Genomic DNA, 11182 nt, shown 5'->3' with positions numbered 1-11182 from the left:
GTCAATTTGATAGAATGTTATGCAGACATTTTAAAATGATAAAGATTAGGTAATAACATGGGAAACTATTTATAATGTGAAAAATCCATTCAATGTTATGCATAAAATATGAGTTATACACCTATATGTGACACTAACGTGTTTTTTTTAAGTTTTAAAAAACTTATTTGGAAATAATTTCAAACTTATAAGAAGTTGTAAAAATAACAACAGTACAAGGAACACTCACACCCTTTACAAAGATTTACCTATTGTTATCATTTTACACCATTTGCTTTATCATTTATTCTCTCCCTCCAGACATACACACACACACACACACACACACACACACACACACACACACACTTTTTTCTGAACCACTTGAGGTAAGTTGCATACATTACAGTTCTAAATACTTCAGCACACATTTCTGCAAAACAGGGCTTTGCTCTACAGTAAACTTCATAAATTTACATTGGTGTAATACTTGTATCTAATTTACTGTCCATATTCCAAATTTTTTAGTCAATCTAATCATGGCCTTTGTAGGGTTTTCCCCTTCCAGTACAGGTTCAATTTTAGGGTCAGGTATTGCATTTAATTGTCATGTCTCTTGAGCCGCCTTAAATCTGGAACATTTCCCAGCCTTTCTTTGTCTTTTTTGACATTGACATTTTTGAAGAATAACTCCTCCACACCCCCACATTTAAAAAAACATAGAATGATTTTTATTTTCTGTTCTGTTCTGTTCATTTCCTCACAATTATATTGAGTATATACACCTTTAGCAGGAATACTGCATAGATGATATAGTAACCTTCGCAGAGTATTACATCTGGAGGCACATGATGTCCATCAGCCCCTCATAGGTGATGTTAATTTTCATCATCAACATGGTGCCCAATTTCTCCACTGTATAATTATCTATATTTTTTCTTTCTTGCAACTAATGAGAAGTGTGTGGGGGAGATACTTTAAGACCATGCAACTATGCTATTCTTCACCAAAAATTTCCCTTAGATTTAGCATCTATTGATGATGATTGCTTGATCCAATCCTTACCATGAAGGCTGGAAAACAATGATTTTCCAACTAGCACTCAGTCCACATATTACCAGTTATTCCCAGACTGGGCCACATTATGACTCTCCTGAGTCCTGTGCGCTTTTGCCTTCATGGGCCCTTTTCTCCATAAAAATTTTTTGAATTATATTTTATGACTGTGTTGGTATAAAGATGACTATGATCTAAGCTGGATTTATTGTTACTACATTATTTTTCTTTTGATTTCTTTTAAAAGAAATAAAAATGAAAACTTTTTCATGGGCCTTTAAAAGTATCATGGGCTTTAGATGCTGTGTCTAATGGATAAGTTGGCTCTGGGCGCTCAGCATTGTGCTTTAAAGAAGATACCTTCCTCTATCTATCGTTCTATCTATCTATCTATCTATCTATCTATCTATCTATCTATCTATCTATCTATCATCTATCTATCTATCATCTATCTATCCATCTATCTATCTATCATCTATCTATCTATCTATCCATCTAAACTATCTACCTACTTATCATCTATCTATCTATCTGTTAGTCATATGGACTCATAGATTGCTATTTTTTCCCAGTCGTTTATAATTCATTATTGTTTTTATTTAGTTTGGTGAGCCAGTTGTCCCAGATTTGGTCAGTGGAAGCCTCTTCCAGCTGGCCCCCATGACCTTGCCACATGCTCCCATCAACTTTGAGCACATGTTTTTTGGCATAACAAGATGGTCTAGGCACCAATTATACCTGCCTTGTCTCAGTCCTCTTTCTCGAAGGAGCCCAGGCTCTTAATAGTGGGGCATAGTATTAGGAAGTAAGATTTGGGCACTAGGAATGCTCATTGCTATTGGGTTGTATTTGCTTCTCAGACCTTTGAACAGCCAGAACTAAGAAATACAGGCCTATGCATCCACATGCACATACATGTATACATATATATGGGCACACAAATATTTATATTTTAGAAATCACGAGTTTACTGCACTTTCTCTAATTCCAATCCATCTCTACAGGATTCTTTCTTGCCTTCCCCCTTTCCATACTTACATGTCTCTGCTTTCACAGTGAGAAACTTGGCTCCCAATAATAGTAACACATTAATTCACTTGCTCTGTCTTAGAATACATCTAAAATGGTTTTGGAATTGCTTTGTGCATATCACTACAATTAACAACCCTACCAAAAAGAGTTCAGGACTTGTTTGCACTTTTCTCTCTCCATCCCTCCAAAACTGAGGATATACTGTGTCCATAAATTTGTTGGATTAGTTCTTTTTCCCCCTATTCAGTGTGGTCATGGCATTCATTTGAAATAAAGTATATTCATTTATTTTGATTGGCTTTTGATTTTATTCTTTTCCTTTTCTTATTGACTTATTTTTTTTGAATATGTAAGATATTAACATGGTTTCAAAAGTCAAAACTATATAAAATTTTACACTCAGAGAAGAGTCACTCCCTTCTGTGTCCCACCCATTTACTCTCTCCATCCCTACTCTTTGTAGGAAACACATTTCATTGTTTTCTGGATTATCCTTTCTATGTTTCTTTTTGTGATGATAATGCATATTTTCTTATTTTCCCTTTTTTCTTACACAAAAGGTAGCATATTATATGTTCTTTTGCACTTTGCTTCTTTCATCTAATATCCCCTGGAAATAATTTCATATCAGTTCATAAACCTCTACCTCATTCTCCTTTACAGCTGTATAGTACTCCATTGTATGGATATACTGTAGTTTATTCAAACAACTTCCTTCACTTAGATATTTAGGTAGCTTCCAATATTTTGAAATTATAAATAACGCATTGTTTATACTTTTTCTCCAAGGCTTTTGTTGCTATTTCTTCAAAGGTGACATTACCATAAATACATTGCATATAATCTTGTTGATGTGTATTTTTATATTATAGGAGGTGTAACTTTAGGATAAATTTCTACAAGTGGGATTGCTGTGTTGAAGGGTAAATTTGCATGTAGTTTTGCCATATTTCCTCCAGCAGTGGACAAGAGTATCTGTTTTCCTATATCCTCACCTTCAGAGTGTATTGTCAAGCTTTTGATGTCTTTGTCAATCTAATGTGAGAAGTATTTCACTATGCTTTAACAATTTACATTTCTCTTACTATGAAAAAAGTTGAATATCTTTTTATATGTGTAAAAACTACATATCTATGTCTTTGTGAATAGTCTGTTTGTACCTCTTGTTTATTTTTCTATAGGATTTTTGGGCATTTTTATCCATGTTAAGGAATTTTTTTAAGAAGTAAATTTGAGGGTAGCCAATTGGCTCGGTTGGTTGGAACTCATTGCTCATAGCGCCAAGGTTGCTGGTTCGGTCCCCACATGGACTGCTGAGATGTGCCCTCCAAAACTAGATTGGAACAGCTGCTTGACTTAGAGCTGATGGGTCCTGGAGAAACACGCTGTTCCCCAATAAAATAAAATAAAGTAAATTTGAAATGTTGACCTTTTACCTGTGATATATGTGCTTATTACATCCTAGTTTGTCATTTGTCTCTTGACTTTGCTTATGGAATTTTCTCCTACAAAACATTTTAATTTTTATGTAATCAAATTTATCAATCTTTTATTTTTCTTGCCTCTTCATTATAATTATAATTACAAAGTCTTTCCCTAAAGAGAGGTTAAATAGGAATTCACCCATATTTTCTTCTAGAATTTATATGGGTTTTTTTTTTGTCTTTTTGCATTTAAATCTCTGCTCCAATTTGAGTGTATTCTTGTGTATGGTGTGAAGAATGGATCTAATTTTATCTTTTTCCAAATGGCTCTAATATTTAAAAAAAAAGACACCTAGAAGTTAATTCTCTGAAATTTTATAATAATAATAATTGGTTGTTATTGCTTGGACTATAGGTGATTAAGTTTTTTCTTTTTTCCCCCTCTATTTTAAAAGTGTTCCTTAATGAATAATTTTTTTTAACACGGGAGCAAAGACTTTAAACAGTGGCTCAGTTGATTAAGAGTTAGTTTAAGAGCGCGAGCTCTGAGCAACAGGGCCGCTGGTTAGATTCCCACATGGGCCAGTGATGCTGCTCCTGAGCTGAGCTGCTGCTGAGCTGAAAACAGGTGGCCGCATGGCTCAGCTGGTGTAACAACACTGCCTGTTCGAAGGTGGGCTACACCCACCTGCAACTAAGACTGAACTCGGCACCTTGAGCTGAGCTGCCTCCTGGATGGCTCAGTGGATGGAGCGTGTGCTCTTAACAATAAGGCTGCTGGTTCAACTCCCGCATGGATGGTGGCTACACCCACCCGCAACTAAGATTGAACACAGCACCTTGAGCTTAGAGGCCATGAGCTGCCAACGGGCAGCCAGATAGTGACTGGTGCCCTCCACAACTAAGATTGAAGAACAACCACTTGACTGGTCCCCTTCTCCAATTCCCCAACACTGTTCCCCTCCCTCAATTCCCCAATTAAAAGAAAGAAAGAAAGAAAGAAAGAAAGAAAGAAAGAAAGAAAGAAAGAAAGAAAGAAAGAAAGAAAGAAAGAAAAAGAAATAGTTGAGGTCAAAACTATTGATTAAATGAACAATGACTATACATTCATCCCATAAATGCACATGTATTTGCTAGACAAAATGGCTTCTGACGTTTACTTGAGTATATATGGTGACAATTTTTACAAATTCTTATACTTCATTGTATCTAACAGTGCTAAATAAATAGTGGTATACTTATTAGTTGATTTATATACCCCAGCCCAGACCAGAGAAAGTGATAGTAGATTTAATTCTATTTCTTTCTTTCCTTTGTCAAGGGTCCAAACAATTTTTGTACATATGTATGTATCCCAGTCTTAATAGGGAGATTACACTTAATTAACAAGCACTTACAGATGAGAACACAGGGACTTAGAAAGTGGAGGAAATAGTTTTTAGTGTTTTTCTTATAATTTTAGCCCTATCTTGCTCCAAGAGAAATTTAAAAATTTATTTATTATACTTTGCTTTAGACAAGAGTGCACTCTAGAAAAGCTTTGTGTAGAAAATTTTAGTGAATTGTATCATGGCCTCAGTGTTGGCAATTGGTGACAAATAAAAATATGCATACATACATTCATATATAAAAGCTCAAACACGTACACACAACCCATCATCAAAACTGGCCGGACTTCCTCTTTCTCTTCTACAAACCTAGTTTAAATTTTATATTTTGTTTATACTTTTTCTCCAAGGTTTTTGTTGCTATTTCTTCAAAGGTGACGTTACCCATAACAAATTTCAGGGAGGAGGGCACACAGTGTGTTTTTATCCAGGGTCACGTACCCCTTTAGCAATGCCACTTTGTGGTTGTCTTTGCCTCACATGCTTTTCTCCTCCTGCCCTCCTGGTGAATTCCAGTTTATCCTTTTGAACCTCTACTTCATCATCACCTCCTTTGTGATACATTTCTTGACAGAATTACTTCATCCTCCTTGTTAGTACGTCTGTGCCTTGTACACGCTTCTGTGGCTGTGTTGTTTCATACTGCATTGCATTTCTATGCTTACAGGTATGTTTTCTCTACTAGCCTGTTGCTTCATGAAGGCAGAACATGTGTTCAATAAATATTTACTTACCCGACCTGGTAGTAATAGAGAAATAACATGGGTGGCTGTCCAGGGGGATCAACCTGGTGAGAGAATTGATAGTACAATAAATTATTGTGGTTCTCTGGGTAAAGAAATCCTCAAGTCTCTTCCTACCCTGTGAAAGTTCTAATGGGAGAAAGTCTGGGTACTTGTTGAACCTAGCATTCTTCTCATGAAATGTGTTCATTACATAAACAACATTATAACAACAATGAAGGGAATTTAAGCCAGAAAACATTACCCACAATGCCACTATCAAAAGCCATCAACTGTTTTCAATTTTCTCTGTTCCTAGAGTTATTATCCTTAAACTGTTGGGTTACTCCTATAAATAAAATGCTTTACTGTTTCCTGTATTTTAATTTTATACATCCACCCTCTTGATTTTAGGTTTTAAATCCCTGGTGGAGAGGGATAACTTATACACATTTTTATATCATCTCTACTTAAGTTAAGCTCAAAGCAAGTATTCAGATATTGGACTGATAGTATTTAAGCCTCCAAAGCATCTTTTTAAAGTTTATTCTATTTCAAACACTGTATTAAGCTCTTAGTATACAAAATTGAGTAAACTGTAGTTCCTGCCATTCTGAAGAGTTGTAATCTAGCAGAGGCATAGCTAAAGTATCATGTATTTAAGTATGCAGAAGCTATTCATAGAGAATGATATGTTGCTTAGGAAATATTGATACTACTATCCATATAAAGTTCTTGAACAAAACTAAGTTAAGGAATGATGTAATTATTATTCTTATTTAGCATTCATTCATTCAACACACATTTTTCAGTGCCTACTAGGTGTCAGGCGCTCTTTTAGCCTCTGGGAATACAATATTAAACAAAGCCAACAAGGTCCCTTTGCACATGAAACTTGCATTGTGGTGGGGAGAAACACAAAAAAACAAATAAGCATCATCAGTGAGTGAGAATTGCTGTAATGAAAATAATATGTTATAGAGACTGATTGGGGGCTACTCCTTAGGTGGGTAATCATTTAAGATTTCTCTGAAGAAGTGACATTCAAACGAATACCTGAATGACAAGAAGGAGCCAGTCATGCAAAGATCTAGGGGGAAGTGTTTTAGACATAGAGAGCAGCAAATGCAAAGGCCCTGAGGTGGGTACAAGCTTGATGTGTTTAAGGAACATCAAGCAGGTGTGTACAGTTGGAACTGGACTAAATTAATAAGAAAGTGGTAGGAAATAGGGTTGGAAAAGTAAGCAGAGGCTAGGTAATGTAAGATCTTATAGGTCAGGGTAAGGAATTTTGATTTTATTCTAAGTGCAGTGGCAAATCTGGGAGCATTTTGAGCAGAGCAATGACATCTGATCTACATTTTAGAAAGCTGTTGTGTAGAAAATGTGAGTAGGTAAGAAATGGTTACGATAGTCCAGGGCAGAGATGATGGTGAATTGTCTCAGTGATCATCGCAGGTGGTAGCAATGGAGATAGGAAGAGGTGGAAGGATTTACAATATATTTTGGAGGTAGAGTCGACAAGACTTGGATTAGATGTGGGTGGTAAGGGGGCCAGCCGAGTGCCCGTTGGTTAGGAGTTAGCTTGGGACGCCAGCTCCGAGCAGCAGGGCCTGGGTTCGGATCCCACATGAGGGCCACTGACGCTGCGCCCTCTACAGCTGAGATGGTGAACAACAGCTCGACCTGGAGCTGGACTGCGGTGAGTCGTCAGCGACGGTGTAGGCTGCAGTGGGGCCGGCTGGCAGCAGGCGTGAGCTTTCGTGAGCTGTCCTGAGCCACCGTGAGTGGCTATCCAATGGCCGGCAAGTGACTGCCTCACCTGGGAAGAGCACAATGATAATACCAACATGAGCCAGTGAAGCAACATCCTCCACAACTGAACTGAAAAACAAAAGGACAGCTAACTTGTCTGTTCCCCTTCCCCGATTTCCCAACGCTGTTCCCTCCCCAATTCCCCCAATAAAATCTTTAAAAAAAATAAAGATGTGGGTGGTAAGGGAAAGAGTAGATTTAATATATTGTAGGATATTGGCTTAAGCAAGGAGATAAGAGGCCAGTGCAGTTTACCAAAATGGTGAGAAATGGGATACCTGTTAGACTTCCAAGTGGAGATGTCCGCTAGGCAATAAGATGTGTGATTCTGGAGTTCGGAGAGGAGGTTGGTGTAGATGTGTGGGAGTCATCAGCTCTTAGGTGTATTTAAAGCCATGAGAATGTATGAGATTACCTAGAGGGTGAGGGTAGATGGAGAAGAAAAGAGGGGGGGTCTCTGTGCTGATGCCTGAGGAATACCAACAATCTGAGGTTGATCAGAGAAGGAAGAGCCAAAAGAGGAGGCTTTAAAAGAATGGCCAGTGAGACAGGATAAAGATCAGCAGTGTCAGGTGTAGCAGAAACCAAAAGAAGAAAATGTTTTAAGAAAAGAGCAATGAGGGCGGGCCGAGTGGCTCAGTTGGTTAAGAGCTCGCTCAAGAGTTTGAGCTCTGAGCAACAGCGGTTCGAAGCCAGCCCGAGCTGAGTAGCCGCTAAGCTGCCAATAGGTAGCAGGATGGCTCAGCTAAAAAAATAAAATAAAAAATAAGAAAAGAGCAATGAACTACTTTGAATACTGCTGGAAGATGGAAGAAGATGAAGACAGGGGATGACTGTTGCATTTGCAACATGTAAGTCATTGGTGACTTTGACTAGAGCAGTTTGAAAGAAATGGTGTGAATACAAACCCGTGGGAGTGGGTCAAGAGAGGAGCAGATGAGAAAGTGGAGACAGCAACCACAGACAACTGATTCAGGAAGTTTAGCTATGAATGGGAATAAGAAAATGGGATGAGTGAAAAGGGTATAGGGTCAAAGAAGCTTTTTAAAATAAATGTTTTTGAGGCATGTTTATCTACTGATAGGGATGAGTCAATAGACAGGGAACAACTGAGGATGCAGAAGAAGGAAAAGGTGATTGGGTGAGTCCTTGAAAAGCCAAGAAAGGCTGGGATCTGGAACACAACTGGGAGTGTTGGCTTTCGATAGGATCAGGAACAGTTCTTACCATGTAACAGAGGAAAGGCAGAGAGTGTGAGTACGGGCACGGAATGATTGGCATATTTGGTGGTGGGAAAAAGAACTCTCTCAGCTCTTAAAACAACAATTTATTATTTCTCACCATTCTGTGGATTGACTGGTTAGTTCTTCTGCTTCACCTGGTATTGGCTGAAGTGCTAAGAATGGTGGAACATCTAAAATGCTTCACTCTAATGGCTGGCAGTTGTGGCAGGCTGCTGGCTGGGAGCTCAGCCAGGGCTGTTAGCCAGGGGCCTTGCTATTCCTCCATGTGCGCCTTTAAACATAGATGCTTGGGCTTCCTCATAGCATGGTGGTCTCAGGGGAGAAGAGCTTCTTACATTTTGGACAGCTGGGGTATTTGGAGGGGATTCAGTATCAGGGTAGTTTCAGCTTTACTACATTTTATTATTTATCCATACAATCTCTAGCTGGGAAACCATATCCGTATTGTGTCTTGCTAATTAAAACTGTATGATAAGAATTCTTTTTTTTTTTTTTAGCTGAGCCATCCTGCCACCTGTTGGCAGGTCAGCGGCAGCTCAGCTCGGGCTGGGACTCGAACTGCTGTTGCTCAGAGCTCAAACTCTTGAGCGAGCTCTTAACCAACTGAGCCACTCGGCCGGCCCAAGAATTCTTAATAATAACAACAACATCAGCTGTGATTTTTCTTCAACCTAGGAAATAAGCAAAGGTTCACTTTCCGTTGGATGGGGACTTGAATTTCTTTTTCTAGGCAGAAAACTGCCACCTGTCACCACGATCCCTCTTATTTTTCTGTACACGTGGCAGATTTATCCTGGGTGCAAAATTTTAAAGTCCCATTTCCCGCCATACTAGTTATAGCATTTTTCTGACACACTGTCAAATACATAAAAAAAAAGAAAAGAAAGAAAGGGGAGTATTGAAACAATGATTGCACACAGGGGAAATGAAAAGCTCTTGCTTCTGACTCCATGGATATAAACACAGTCAGTGTGAAATTATACTGTTTTGTGTTCCTAAGAGAATGAAGAAAAGGAAATCCGAAAAATTGGTATGTTCATGTGTAGGAAACTAGAACCAGAAAGTTATGACAGAGAGCTAACTTATAGATGCAAAAAAATATATAGAGAGAGCTTCTGGGAAAAACCACTTGGCCCATACCTATATCACTACAGTTTTCCATTTCAGAAAAGTTGAGTTGTAAGCATTATATTTCATTTTAAAGGGACTTCTGTTTTCCCTGGACTTAACATCACAAAATTGCAAACTAAAAAATACCTAAAAATGGATATAAAGTTCCATTGAAAAAATGTAGGGTGGTGAGGAAGTGGTTGGTAGGCGAAGCAGTCTGTGTGATACTGTAAACATTGTATCACATTTGTACCTTTATGTTTGCTAGAAATTACATTTCCAATTTGGAAAACTTTATCTTTGCCATGTGTTTTGTATTTTATAGCACTTTCCCTACTTTTGCTCACCACCTTGCCTTTTTAGACCATGGGACTTTTTCCTCCATATTCAGGGCTACCAATGGCTCCTTACAATGATGGAAATCATCTATATTTTCACTGTTTAATACAGTAGTCTCTAATCACATATGATGATTGAGCACTTGGAACATGGCTAGTGCAAATGAGACATAGAATTTTAAATTTTATTTAGTTTTAATTGCTTACAATTAAAATGTAAATATCCACATACATGGGTAGTGGCTATCATACTGGACAGCACAGCCTGATGTCTCACTTGTAGAGTACAGATTTCTGCTCACCTCTTTTTCTTTAGAATCTGAGAAAACTAGGCTACAATATCATAATTCACTAGTGGGCATTGCCTCTCATACAGTTTTGTTTTGTTTTAAAGATTTTTATTGGGGAATTGGGGGATGGGAACAGCGCTGGGGAATTGGGGGAAGGGGAACAGACAAGTTGCTGTCCTTTTTCTCTTCCGTCTAGTTGTGGAGGACGTTGCTTCACTGGCCCAAGTTGGCACCATCATTGCGCTCTTCCCTGGCAAGGCAGATCAGTCACCGCCTTCTGGACAGCTGCTCACCGAGGCTGCTGGCTACACACGGTAGCCCATGGCAGCCCGCTGCAGCTGTGGCTGCAGCCTACGCAGTCGTTGGCGACTCTCGGCAGCCCGGCTCCAGGTTGAGCTGTTGTTCAGCATCTTAGATGTAGAGGGCAGTGTCACTGGCCCTCATATGTGGGCTCCGAAACGGGGCCCTCTGGCGTCCCAAGCCAGCTCTTAACCAAAGCGCCACACGGCCGGCCCTCATACAGTTTTTATTTGTAGTAATTTGATTAATGTCTGATTCCTCATTGAATCGCAAGCTCCTTAGAGACAAAGGCCATGTTTGTTTGTTTTCTCACTTTTATATTATGCTCAGCATCAAGTCAAGTATCTGAAACATAATAGGTGCTCAATGAATATATGAGTACATAAATGAATTTTAAAAATATCCATATACCTTTGGTATAAATGAGGACTTCATTATCTACTCTGTGTGTGTGTGTGTGTGTGTGTGTGTGTGTGTGTGTGTG

This window comes from Hipposideros armiger, unplaced genomic scaffold, assembly GCF_001890085.2.
Source record: "Hipposideros armiger isolate ML-2016 unplaced genomic scaffold, ASM189008v1 scaffold_11, whole genome shotgun sequence".
Classification (NCBI taxonomy): Eukaryota; Metazoa; Chordata; class Mammalia; order Chiroptera; family Hipposideridae; genus Hipposideros; species Hipposideros armiger.
This window is presented reverse-complemented; position numbering follows the sequence as displayed.